This window comes from Numida meleagris, chromosome Z (genome assembly GCF_002078875.1).
Source record: "Numida meleagris isolate 19003 breed g44 Domestic line chromosome Z, NumMel1.0, whole genome shotgun sequence".
In the NCBI taxonomy this organism is placed as follows: Eukaryota; Metazoa; Chordata; class Aves; order Galliformes; family Numididae; genus Numida; species Numida meleagris.
Window position 1 is genome coordinate 10,625,618 of NC_034438.1, and position 14,322 is coordinate 10,639,939.

At 43.0% G+C, this 14,322-nt stretch overlaps 1 protein-coding gene across 7 annotated transcripts in view; it reads left to right on the top strand.

Annotated features, from left to right (window-relative positions):
• The window catches only part of RAI14 (retinoic acid induced 14), a 100,720-nt gene continuing 89,880 nt past the window's right edge, over positions 3,483–14,322 (top strand). For 2 of the 7 annotated variants that reach the window (XM_021380339.1, XM_021380341.1), the window contains exon 1: positions 3,484–3,666. The gene's annotated coding sequence lies outside the window, so the exon portion shown is untranslated. Of the gene's footprint in view, positions 3,667–3,741; positions 3,899–14,322 lie in introns of those variants that run through there. The other 5 variants (XM_021380342.1, XM_021380337.1, XM_021380343.1 and 2 more) reach the window with 5 other exon arrangements.

Genomic DNA, 14,322 nt, shown 5'->3' on the forward strand with positions numbered 1-14,322 from the left:
TTTGTATAACCCAATGGCTAAAACTAAACTGAAAAAAATCCATGTCCAGGGGCAGATAATGTCCTTCTTCTCACAAGGAGAGAAGAGTAAACTACATTTCTGTAGAGCTGTTATCCTTCCTAACTAGAGATGAGCTCAAGCTTTTATCCCTTCAGTTCCATCCAGGTAAGACAACTCTTTAAGGCACAATCTCCAAGGTCCAGCTGATCTCTGCTGCAATCCCCCTGAAGAATTTAACAGTGCAAAGAATAGCCTATTTCAGCTCCTATTGTAGATGAGAAATATACAAATTTATGGGATCCACCTGATGGAGGTCCAGCCTTGTGCTGCCCTATGGTGCGGGTGGCACAGAAAGAAGTTGACAAAACAGTTGAATTTCTCTACAATTTTCCTAGGAATATCACCTGGGACTGTAAAAAGGTCCCTCAAACGTCATAGACTGGGACTCCATGCAGATAGGTTTAAGTCAGACAACGTAGATGTAAAAACCATGAGGGAGAAGGAAGATTGGTGGAGGTAGAGGAAATATCCATCTAGCAATTGAAAGTTAAAACAATCAAGATGATTCCTTGCAACAATTTATGGATTTTTCTCCTTGAGCCTTTAAAAGTTCACGTAAAAGGAAAATAAGTCATTAGATAGCCTTTCCTCTCTATCAAAATATTGTCTCAATTAAGAGCCCTGTTTGAACAACTCCAGTTGGGACTTTTCTTCACTCTTCTGTATTTTCCTGTGCTGCCCCTGTACCTCTTACGCATCAGAAGGACGCTTTGCTGCTGCTGCTATGTGAGTTGCACAGAACAGTAAAGGAGAAAAATTCCTCACTGTTTTTTCTAAAATGTGCCATACTGTGAACTGAGACACAAGAGATGCATTGACCAACTGGGCTAGCAAGTCTTTAAAAAAAAGTGCTCTGGTGGGGGCAGATAAATGAAAAACACACTTTAAAAGTCTCTCTCATTTGTTATGACAGAGATTCCTGCATTTATGAGGGACATCTGTCACAAAGTGTGAAAAAAAATATTTTTATGTAAGCAAAGAACAGCCCAGGAACAAAAGCACATCTCAAAATCTAAAAATAACCTTTCTTTAAATTGTTCTTCAGCAAAAAGTAAGACAGGATCAGCAAAACAAACTATATTCAGATTGTAAGCAATCAAATCAGAACAAGACCAACGTGGAAAGACAATACACGGCACTTAGAGCTTACAGAACAAGTTTAAGCTGCTTTCAAGATAGAAGGGAAGTGATAAACCACTTCAGGAGCATGATTTCTTTCACAAATAATTTCTAAGAGGAGATGTGACTGACGCTTTAAGTACTGCATAACGCAGTAACCAGAAGCAGCAAAAAAAAATATAACAATGCCAAGTAAGTTAATTAGCAAATACTATCAACACAGTAGAGTGATAAGGTGTGATTGAAGACATCTTTAAGCCACTTACAGGCCTCTCCCTTTTGGAGAAGTAGCTAGGAAGGCACAGGTCCTCACTGTGGTGGGCAGTGGCTCCAGGTCACTACTGGCTGCAAGCACCTCACCTTTTCCAGGGGGAGTTGAACAGAAGGCAACACTCTCTTCATCTTCCACCCTCTTCTCATGTTCCTGGTATAAAGGATTGGAGAGGTGTAGAGCAGGCATATCACATAGCCAGTGTGCTATGTGATAAGCTGAACTTCTTCCATTTGGGAAAAGCAGCTTGTGTTGAATGTGCTCCACCTTGTGAGTTGCTGGATCTCCATTTTGCTGACAACTTTTGACAGCTCACATGTAGCATTTACTACCTACAGGTCTCAAAGTGTTGTTACAACAGACAGACAGTAGAGGCACAGGTGGGAAAAGATGGCCATTACAGAGCTCTACAGCACATGAGATCTCCTGACTCCTGATCTCGTACTCTGCCTGAAGAGCTGTCAGACGCAAAATTACATAGGAGTGTTTTAGGTGAGAGGCAATGCCCTTGGAGAGGAACCCAAAAGGGAGCTCAGGGAAGAAAAGGTGAAAGCACAGACTACCATGGAACGAGACTAGCCTAGAGGGCACTCAAGGTCTATGAGGCATCAGCTTGGTTTAACAAATTTAAACTAGCTGCTGCTACAAAGCCCAAAGCCTTCATCCTGGACTGCAGTTTATAATACAATGAAAAATGCTTCTCTCAGAACTAGTAAGTACCATATTTCCCAGTTCTCAAGAACTGATTTCTTTTATCATACTGTAGCCAAAATATATTTAGTATTAAAGTGACATTATATGCGACTATCCCATGCAAGCATACCAAACCCATCTTTGTGATATCCTGACATTGAAATGGAAGTTGACATTCATAATGGTTGAAACACTCAAAATGGAAGAGATTGTACTTGCATATTAAATCATGCTCATGTTTTGCCTGCTTTGGAAGAAAAGGGTAAGGTATTTTCTAGCCATATTATACACATATATTATACCAGAATTAAAAATAATTGCATAATAATTGCAACGCATTTTGTAGCTGCAGAGCTAACATTGCTGGGCAAGTTTAATTTTCCCATTTTTATTGTTTCTGTGCAAATTAAATTTTCAGCGTTAACTGTGTTAGATTAACAGAGGTTTGTGTGTTTTTAAAAGAAAAAAGGAGAGGAAATGATGCTGGCACAATTATGGCTGTTCTCAAAGGTGAAACACATGCAAAATAAATTGGCCAACGTAAGGAATGCGCATAAACAGAGGAAAGTATGCTCCCAGGTATAATCGAATGTATTTATTCAATAACAATACTTGCCACTATTACGATAATGACCTGAAGTTTTCAAGTGCTCATTTCCTCTCTGTACTGTTTGCCACTTTAGAAGGTGTGGATGGTTGGGAACAGAAAGGAGTGATCGCAAAGATTAAAGGAGAACTGTGAGGTGTGGAATGTGGTTGTTGTGAAGGGACCACAGATGGGTTTTTGTGATGAGGAGGTGGGAAGAGGGCTGGCATCTCTGGTGGCGGAGGAAGTTCACCAATTTAGTGGGACAATTTGTAGACGAAGCATCCTGATTTACTTGTACAGCGTACGGAACTGTGGTATTAGTGGTGAGATGTAGAGGTGGGACAGCGGTTGGCCACTGGTGGAAGTTCAACTTGGAGGAAGAAAGAGACTTTTGGAGCACATCCAGTGAACCAGTACCTCGGCTCAGCCATAAAGCCCACTTGGGATTTTATAACCGCTGGGCTCATGTGTCACCAAGCCCCACAGCGGTAATGAATCCAGACATTAAAGAAACCCGCTTCTCTTCCCCTTGGTGCAGCCCAGGGCTCTGAGAACGGGGAATCCGAGGCGAAGGGAAGCATTGGAGGGAAGCATTGGAGGAAACCCCCCTCACCCCCGCCCTCCTCAGCCCTCTCCTCAGCGCAACGGTCGCGGGGACGCGAAAGACGGGAGGGCTCGGCGCGGTGTCACGTGACCCGCCCCCGCGAGCCGGGGGCTGCAGCCCCCCGATTGCAGGAGGAGGCGGACCGAGGAGGGGGCGAACAGCCCCCCGCAGGGGGACCGGAGCCCCGCGATCACGTGGCCGGGGAGTGATGTCACGCCCCCCGCCCTATCCGCGTGGAGCCGCTGAGTGTCCCGGGGCGCGCGGCGGCGCTGCTCCGCCCTTCGCAGCGGCGGCGGTGGCGACCGGAGCGGGACGCGGCTGCTGCGTGGGGTGAGTGAGGCGCGGCGCGGCGCGAGGGGGAGGCGGCGGCGGCGGCGGCGGCGGCGCGCGCGCGCGCGCGCTGTGAATAGGGGCTTTGTGCGCGGCGCCCACCTGCCCCCGCCTGTGCCCGGCGGCGGCGGCTGTACGCGGAGAGCAGCTCCTCCGCGTGGAGCAACAGGGGGAAAGTTCTTCCTTCTCGCCGCGGCCGGAGAGCCCAGAGGGGGGGAGCGGGGAGCAGCCCGTGAGTCTCCGCCGCTTGATTGTTCCGTTGTGTTTATTTTATGTGTTTTTATTTCCGCGGGGGGCTCGGGAGGGCTGACAGCTGCCGGCGGGGGCGGGCGGCGCGGGTCCCTCATCGCCCCCCCCCCGGGTCCGTGACAGCGCGGCCCGGCGGCGCCTCCTCCTTCCCCGCTCCGCTGAGGGGAGCGAGGACCTTCCGGCGGCCCCGGGACCGGACTGGCGGCGTCGGGCGGTGCTTTCCTGGCGGCCTGGGTGGCAGCTCGGCGGCTCTTGGGCCGGGATCCCATCGCCGGTAACGACCGCACCGGCCCCCAACCCCGCGGCCACAGCGAGGTTTGAAAGGGGACCGAGGGTTTTTTTGTGGCTGCTCCAAAATATAATTGAGAAAATCCCTAATCGCATCAAGTTCAGCCAGAAACCTTCGCTCCCAAGTTCTTGCAGAGTTCGCGGAAAGGCCGGCTTTCTCTTACACAGCGCTCGGCAGTGAAAAGCCTTCCGCAGTCCACTTGTCACAAGCTGAAGTTTCCTTACGACTTCGAAAAGTCTGCTTAAATTTCTGCTCTGCTGGCACTGCAGGGTCGGAGCGAGTTCTTGTGCGTGTTCCTGTAGTGAGCATGAGCACGCCTATTGCAGAACTGACACAAAACACTTGCCGTCTGGTTAGAGCTGCTGCTCTACAAGCTGAAAGGTGGCCTTTTTTTTTTTTTTTTTTCCTCTTTGTATCTCATCAGGTTTCAGATCAGTGTGTGTATATATATAGATAGATATATAGATATATATTTTAAGCCGGGAAATGCACATATATCATCTTAGAAAGGCCTTCTGGATTAACTAGGAGTAAATGAATTTGGTAAATATCTGTCAGTGACCTGCTTGGCTCTTATCTTGGGACACTCATGGAAAGCTGTCAATGAGATTTTATTTACTAATAGAATAATTGCATAACAGCTGTATGAACCAGAGTGAAAGAGCTGGATGTTAGTTCAGGGTTCTCTTGAGTTCAGGCCAAGCTCAGTGCCAATAAGTCACTGTGCAGCAGCAGGCGTCTGTCCTTCCAATCTCTAAAAATATCGGCCCTGTGCTTTTCTCTTCCCTCTTCCAAGAGTGCATCTGCTAGCAAAGCCATAAAATGCTACCTCCTCCCCTCTCCTTCCCTGAACCAAGAAACAAAGCACATCAATGGGAGAAGAGACATGGAGGGAGGCTGCTTGTTTCTTCAGTGATGTAAGCGTTTCACAGGGGAGTTTACTCATTTGCCCCATCTCTCTCTTTTTTTTTTTTCTTTTGTATGCTCCCCACTATGTTGCTTTTCTTTTCCCTCTCACTGGTAAGTAGTTCCTGCCTCTTTTGAGAGAGAAGCAGTGGCAGGAGGCCATGAAAGCTAATTTCTTATGTGAGATGTTAGCAGTTTCTATGTCCTACTGCAACAATACCCTGATCGCATTCCTTTTGAGAGCTGATTGTGGACTGGTTATTTTTGCATTGGGCTAATACCTGAAACAGCTTTAGAGGAAAGCCAAGCAAAACTAGAACAAATCAATTTAAGGCTCTGTACCTTGCTTAGTAGCAGAGATGGTGGACTACTGAAAATCCCAGGCAGTTTTCATTAGCTGGTTGTTAAGTGGGAGCATAGCAATCCATAACATCTTGTAGGCTTACAGATTTGAATAACTGGCTCTCCTGCTGTCTTTATACTTCCTGCATGTCTGAGAAACCTAGTCCCTGTCGCATGCTCCTTGGGGTTGCTGTCTAGGTGCCCGTAAGTGCATAAATACTGGTGGTAACTTGGAGATTGTTTTGGAGTTGTCAGTCCTTGCTGAGGATCACTTAATAGTGCAATTTTAGCCTGTAGAGGAGATAGGGCACATAGCTGTGTTTCAGGTAATGTATTGTATTAAAGGTTATTTCTGTCAGACTGCCAGAAACAAATGAAAGTCTGTTGGTAAACTCTGGAAGTAACTGAACATCTCCACTTGCACTTGAGGTTAAAAGTCTTGGTACCTGTGGAGGACTTTCAGAGCTCAAGTACGTAGCAGTTAAAGAAGACATCTTTCTCTTGTGTTCAGATCCAGAACATCATGGCCAGTAACACCTGGAGGTGATGGTAGTTATCACAGAATCCCTGAGTCATAGAGGTGGGAAGGGACCTCTGGGTCCACTTGGCCCAACCTGTGCTTAAGAGGGGACACTCAGAGCAGGGCGCCTAGGGCCATATCCAGGCAGCTTCTGAAGATCTCCAAAGAGGAGACTCCACAACCTCTCTGGGCAATCTGTGCCACTGCTCTGTCATTTGCACAGTACAGGTGTGCTTCCTGATCAGAAGGAACCTCCTCTCTTCTGATTTGTGTCCATTGTCTCTTGTCTTGGAATTAGAACCAGACTCTTCAATGGTGCCAGTCTTCTTTGCATTTTCCCTTCAGATGTTAATAGACATTGATAGGAACTCCCCTGAACCTCCTCTTCTCCATGCTGAACAGTCCCAGCTCACTTAGCCTTGCAGGAGAGGTACTGAAGCCTCTACATTGTTGGTTGCCTGTAGTAGTTCGGTGTGACCACTTCAGTAGGGGAGTTCCGGCAGCCTAATGATTAGTGCATTTGTCTGGAAAGTCTTAGATCTCCTCTCAAGTCCTCCTTCTACAGAGCAGGTCTCACATTTTAGATGAGTGTTGTGATAACATAAATGTATTTTCTAAAGTTATCTTAGTCTCTTTTTTTATTTGTGCCTTCAAAATACAAGATGTGTGAAGTTGTTTTATTGGTCTTTGATTTTCTCACCTGTATCTACAGGGTATTAGTAAAGATGAGAGCCAAGTTTGTCCAGTCGTTACAAAGAAAAAACTTGTATGCAGGTCTTTCTGTGACTCTGTAGGAAGATGATGTTCCAGTTTCTTTCCTCATAAATCCTGAGGCTCAGGAAGCTACTGGGAGCTATTGCAGGTGGGCATGCAGAAACAGTGCCTTGTGTCTGAATTGCCAAAGCCACTGGGATGCCTTGAGATGTCTCTGGGAAGTTTGGCACTCAAATGCTTTCTTAGAACCTGGTAGCAAGGTCTTGTCTGAATTCCCATCAGGATATCTCTAACGGCCTTCTAGATGTTCATAGGTCTCTGAAGCATGGGAGGAGTATCCTATACACTGCGCCTTCTCCACTATCTGTCTAGTACCTAGTGGTGCTGCTATTGAACATGAATTTCAACAGCCTAAATAAAATCAGATAAAATTCACTCAATTATCACTAAGATGTAAATATTGATCTTGCTTGTATTGTACTCATTTATAACACTGGTAGTCTTTCAGGGTAGAAAAAAATCTGAATTCCTAGTGCCTTTTATGAAGCGTGGATGCACTTAATTTTTGGTCACACCCAATTCTCTTTCGTTTTCAGGTGATCTTTAAAAATGTATTGCACTTTGATCAGCTAAAATGTTTTCCCACCCAAAAATGCAGAAGCTGAATAGGGTGAACTCTGAAAATATTTCTAGATTAGGGAAGTTTTCAGTGGGATATTTTTCCAAGACTTTTCTGCAGTGTAAGGACATAGTTAATGGGAATGGGGCTTGGCAGGTGTTTTTGGTAACTTAAATCAGTGTACATCTTCTTAGCTCCTGCCCTAGTAGAAGACTGTTCTGCCTTAGGCTATTTCAGAATATTTATCTATAAATCAGTGCAGTTGTTTCTTTTCAGATTTAACGTTGCATCTATACAGGTTCTCATGTTTGCTGATTCTGAAGTGCAGTTAATTGAATAATACAGGATACTGGGAAGTGTTGCTGTGTGTATAAGCAAGCTGTAGTTGTTATCTTCTCAGATTTCTTATTTAAATAACTGGCATTTGCCAATTGGAACTCTGCATCTTTTTCCTCTATTTCAGTTTATAACTGTATGCTTCAATTCCTGCCTAGTCCTGTTGGACTAAATATTGAACATGGGAAAAGTCTTCAGAAGTGCATCGTATCTTATATATGATGAACCTAGGAAATACAGTCTCAAAACGGAGTGAGGCACAGTGTGGGGGAACCTTTTAGTTTTCGAGATGTGGAAATTCAAAGCAGAGAAAGATAGCAATATGTCTTAGTTTATGCAGTAAGTCTTTTCTCACTGTGAGCTCACTGTTGACAGATACTTTGAGTCAGAGGAACTGGAGTAAGAGCAGAGTAAAGTTGTAGCATGATGATTTGAATGACAAATTGGCTTGGACTTCACTTGAGATACAGTTTTGCCTGGAGTTCTGTCTGGTATGTCAAGTAAAAGAATCAGAGCTATGACGCATTTTGATTTTTCTCTAATCTTCTCTGTAATTCACTATGTATAAGGCTTTGTTCATAAAAACTTTCCCCTAGGAGAAAACACTGTGTAACAAAGTGCACATATCCTAGATTGATAGTTGCGTATTGGTTTGTATTAGTTGTGTTATGTCCACAGAGGCTGGTATGGCTTTAGCTGCATCCATGAGAAATGAAGTAAAATATTTGCAGATTTTGAAGGTAGAGGATGTGTAAGAGCAGAAAACTGAGGCAAAGCATTCTGGAGGAAGGAGCGATAACTGCCTTTGTTAGTGATGCAATATCTATAGAGTTCTTAACTTCTGGGCTCAAATGCTTAAATTTGTACAGTTCAGCACATCCTTGCCAGTGATTTGTGAGGAGATTGAGGGATTGTACTAAATTACCCAAGGCTCCTGCTATCTCTGATGTCTGATTCTGTTCTGCATGGGATTAACTGTCTATAAATCACTCCCATTTTTGTGTAGTATTTGGGCTTCTCAGTGCATTTTTTCGGTGTGTTTTCATTGATAAGTAATAGCAGATTAACCAAGCCAAGAATTATTTGTCTTTATAGGTGACGTTAAGTTCCATTTGTTTTTTCCTATGATAGGAAGAGGAGGATAGATTACTCAAGATGGAAAAACTGAGTTACGCTGATGAAGGCTGTGGAAATGTTCCCATAGCTTTTGATCTGATTGTATGTGTACTTTGCTTTGGCCTGAGAAGTAGAGGAATATGCTCAGCTGGGTGGTAATTAGATGGCAGTCACAGATGGAGTGCTAAGTGGATTTTTGAAATTTATTTACTTTTAGGACACTGTGGATTTACTTGTATTCGCATGTGAACAACTGGAAAGTCTGGGTAGCTTCTAATACCTCCAAGTGGTCCAGTGGCTTTGGAGATGCTTGTGTTTTGGCATGTTCTTGGTATAGGTTTGTAGGTCAGGGGAGCTCAGGCATGTGAAGTATTTGACAAGCTGGGTACTGAAGATGGGCAGCAGCAGAAATGCTAGAGCTGAGGATGCCTCTGGCAGCCCTGCAGAGCTGGCTGCTTCAAAGGCTTGTTCTCCTGGGTCACAGCAGGGCTTGTTATGCAGAAGGATGATGATTATTCAGAGAACAAATGATGTTGTTTTGCTTTAGTCGAAGTGACTTCTGGGACATCTTATTTTCTCCTTTGAGAGTAGTTATATTCACACAAAGGAGATGGAAGTATATAGCAGTAATGGTACTTTCTAGACTTTTTTTTTTTGACATGTATCATTTTCCCTTTATGTTGCCAGATCTTGCATGGAGTCTCTAGTCTGTAGCCACGTGAACTGGAAAAAAATCTGGGATTTTTGGGAGTGAATCAGGATATCAGCTCACATTATAAATGATGCTTTGCTGCAGAAGAGCATTTTGAAGTGGAAGCTATTCAGTGTGTTCTGAAAGAGACGCGTGTCCTTTTAACACCTAAAAGTAATTAAATTCAGCAAGCACTGATCATTAAAGGGTAGCAGTCATTGCCATGAGCAGTATGCATTGCATATCCTGAGGCTGTTTTACTGTTACGTCACTGAATCTTTGGCCATTCGGTGCGTTAATTGTAAAATCCATATCATGTGGAAGACTTTGCTCTGGTTTTGCAGCAAAGTGATGAATGGAAAAAAAATGTCAGTACAGTTGTTTATTGCGGTTTGCCAAAATCGTACTGTAAATCAGTGGGGAAGATTATCTTAATCTGTTTCTTACTTTTAAACTTGAAGATGGTACTGTATATTAAAACACAATTTCAGTGAAATTATTGGGACTGAATATTTCTACTGCATCAATATCTCTTCCTTTTTCACTAGATAGGTTTGCCATCAACCTAAGGATGTTTTCTGTGGCTTGTGCTCCTGAAAACTGTTTCTTGTTATTAAGCTGAAGGAAAATGAGATAGAAGATAATTAATTTTAGAGATAATGGTTGAAAGCATGTGATCAGCGTTAGCTGTAGAGAATCTCTGGAGTTAAGCAGTTCTCTACTGCTAACTTGCTGCAGCTACAAAATGACGGCACTCGGCATTTATTACCACAGTTATTTTGAAAAGGGAGAAATGCCACAATAAGTAGATCTTGCTTCTTGTTAATAGCTGTGATTCACTGCAGAAATAGTTTTGAAGTGTCTTGATTCTCCCTAGTGAATTTCTAGTTGTCGTTTCCTGTCTTGTAAAACAGGAGTTTATTAACGGTGCTTCCTTTATTCCCCCCTCTGGCAAATGAGCGGTTGTCATAAAGCTCTGCTGAATCAGGATGCTGACCTCTTTTTGCATCAGTTCCAATAATTACACCCTTTGAGAGGTGACTTCCTCCTTAAAGCAGTGCCAAGAAAAGACAGCCCTCACTGCTTCATGGGTTTGTATCTATACAGTTTCATATTCCATAAAAGGATTATGATACAAAAGCTGTAATCATAATGTTTGTGTTTGACTATCTTTTACAGAAAAAATACAGATGTGACACACTCTGAACTCAGAAATACTGTTTTTTTGTGTGTGCTTGTCTATGCTTCTATAATTATTCTGTGGATTTAAGTTTCAAATTCAATGTAAGGAATGTACTTACACAAGTAACTTGCGGGGAAAAAATAAATTGGCTTCTAGTAGTATCACAACTCACCTCCCTTCTTCCTACCTCAGGATGGGGAAAAACAGTATACTGGCAGTGCTCGCAAGGCTTGTTAATTAGACTGCTGTGGGTTCCTCTCAGAAAGAATTCAGCTTTGCTGTTCTTCTGAGCATGCATCTATAAGGAGCTACCATCTCTACCATTGCCCTGAAGTTGAGTACTTTATTTCCATGGAAGCTATAACAGATATTTTACTCATGGGAGAAAAAGGTGGGGAGGGGAAAGACAACTTAAAGCAGACAGTCATCTGACAATATGTATTCGATAAAAGATTTCTTGTTTTTAATTCCCCATGAAAAGTATTTGGTTCTATCTTATTAAATGATGTAATTAAACCTTTAATTTTAAAAATTTTTTTTAGTCAGATAAGTTTAACTTTTAATTTTAGAAAGACCTGCTAAGTTTGTGTTTTGTTGGATATTGCCTAATGTTTCTTGGTTTTTAAAGTTGCTTTGATTTCCGCCCTCCCCCCCCCCCCGCCAAAGGTTTTTCTGGTGGGCTGTATATATAAGGAAGGCCACTAACTGTAATGGCATTTGTCCTGTCTGTACTGTGCCATTTCTAGCCCATTATCCTTGGTGGTGCTGGAGAATGAATTAGGAGATTATTGGGCTCTTGCTGAGGTTCAGGCTCATTTCCAGTGAAAGTTATGACAGCTGTTCTGCAGTCTCACACTTTCACCAAAATTTGAATAGGTGTAGCAGAAATAAAGTGGTATACTTCTCTTGAAGCAATCTAAAATAATTCCTTCTTCCAGGTTGATCAAAACTCCGATCTTTTTATATTCATTCAGCCCAGGAAAAAGATAAGAAATTGTCAATCCAGGGTGTGAAAAGCTCTGGCAATTTTTTTTTCTCCCCTTTTGCATCATGAGAAATAAGACAAAATGCTGCAATCTCATTTTCCTTATTCTCATACCTTGAGATGAAAAGCAAGAGCTTACAGTGAAACCTTTTCATATACATGGAAGCAGTCAGGAATCTGATGCTACTTTACAGTGATTATTTAATTAGACTTAGAGTCATATAATTAGAGTTAATAATGTTTTAACAACCTACAGAATTATCCCATCAAAATTACCTCTTGAGGTCTGTATTCTGTGGGAAATCTATTTGTGTATAGGTAATGTATGGGTTTTTTTGTTTTGTTGTTGTTGGTTTTTTTAAAAGAAACGTGCTTGTGTGTGTCTTAAATGGCTGTCAATTAAATATGAGGTTGAACTAAATTACGTGTTTACTTAGTGACAGTTATTCTTTCTGAATGGTGCTCAGTGTTGTGTTTTGTGGAAGTGTTTTTATATACTTTACCAAGAGTGAACAATGAAGCTTCGTTTTAAAACCTCTCTCATAATCAAGAGAGCATGTAGAATGTAGCAACATGTTTTCCTAACATTAAGGGACTTCCTCTTAAGGAAAGTGAGTTTCACTTATTTCATATCAAACTGTAATTAACAGTTTCTGAAGAAGGATGCAGCGCACCAGTAACTCTCCATGACCTATTAGAATTTGTGCTTTAGTCCTCTTTTTTAGTTATTTAGCTGGTTAGGCTTATAGTATTTTTCTCCTTTTTTCCAGGATGGAGGGAGGAAGTTTATACAGCTGAACACCCTTACTTTAAACTCTTCCTTCAGCAAGATATTGTACAGCAGCTTACTTTTGTAGATGAGATGGATGGATTGGCTCTTCCAGTGAGCATACTGTGAAACTAGGAAGCTGGAACGTTTTTTGTATAGATATCTTTCTCCTGTCCTTAAGTATGTTGTTCTTCCATTAAGTTTTTCTACTGTGGTCTAGGAATAAACACATTGCCCTGCTACTTTACTCTGTCTTTCACCATTTACTTTTACCTTGGATTGCTACATACTACAGCTTGTTGGTCAGACAGCTGGGGTCTGTCCAGTATCTTTATTGATGAGCTGGATGAGGGGATTGAGTTGGACCCTCAGTAAGTTTGCTGATGACACCAAATTGGGAAGAAGTGTCGATCTGCCCTGGGGTTAGGAAGGCCCTACAGGGCGATCTGGACAGGCTGGATCACTGAGCTAAGGCCAATGGGATGAAGTTCAACAAGATCAAGTGCCAGGTCCTGCACTTTGGCCACAACAACCCCAGGCAGTGCTACAGGCTTGGGACAGAGTGGCTGGAAGACTGTGTAGAAGAAACGGACCTGGGGGTGTTGGTTGATGCTCGGCTGAGCATGAGCCAGCAGTGTGCCCAGGTGGCCAAGAAGGCCAATGGCATCATGGCTCGTGTCAGAAATCGTGGTGCCAGCAGGAGGTGACCATTCCTCTGTATTAAGCCCTGGTGAGGCTGCACCTTGAGTACTGTGTCCAGTTTTGGGCCCCTCACTGCAAGAAATACATTGAGGCCCTGGAGCATGTGCAGAGAAGGGCAGCGAAGCTGGTGAGGGTTCTGGAGCACAAGTCTTATGGGGAGCAGCTGAGGGAACTGGAATTATTTAGTTTGGAGGAGAGGAGATTCAGGTGAGACTTCATAGCTCTCTTCAACTACCAGAAAGGAGGTTGTGGTGAGATCGAGGTTGGCCTCTTCTCCTATGTAACTAGCAATAGGGCTAGAGGTAAGGACCTCAAGTTGTGTCAGGGGAGGTTCGGGTTGGATGTTGGGAAATGCTTCTCCAAGAGAGTGGTCAGGCACTGGAACGGGCTGTGCAGACAGGTGGTTGAGTCATGGTCCCTGGAGGTGTTCATGAAACATTTTGACGTGGTACTGAGGGACATGGTTTAGTGGGAAATATTGGTGATAGGTGGAAAGTTGGACTGGATGATCTTGGAGGTCTTTTCCAACCTGGGTGATTCTATGATTCCTTTAGGAAGCTTTGCTCTAGGTATTCCATGTTTCCCTATAAAATGTTGCAGCTTGTCTGTAATGTTGGTTGTATGTGTTTGTATAACTACTGCTTTTCTACATTTGAAAGGGATGAAAGAAAAACTTGGCTTGTTTGTGATAGTGCATTCTCAAAGTGAAGACAGTTGTGATTTCTCAAATGCGGAATTGCACATAATTTCAGAATTGTAGGAGTTGGAAGGGACCTCTGAATATCATCTAGTCCAGCCCCTGCTAAAGCAGGTGCCATAGAGTACATAGCACAGAAGAGCTTCCAGGTAGGTTTTGAATATCTCCAGAAAAGGAGTCTCTGCAGCCCCTCTGGATGTCTGTTCTTGTGCTCTGTCACCCTCATGGTAAAGAAGTTTTTTTCTCGTGTACACATAGGGTTTCTTGGGGGAAGGAGCATAAAAGAATTCTTCCAGTGATTAACCCTCTTCTTGCTTAGATAGTTCCATCTGTTATATTGTGTTTAGCTGTACTAATATGTATCATACATGGTTTACGTGTTAGTTTTGAATTAGTGGTTAAACATGTACATGTAGTACTTCTGCTAGCTATTACAGAACTGTAGTTGTAGGATAGAGAACCTTTTACTGAATGACTCTACATCCATCTTTCTGCTTTTACCATTTTATAAATGGCTGCCTTGATGTCAATATTAAAA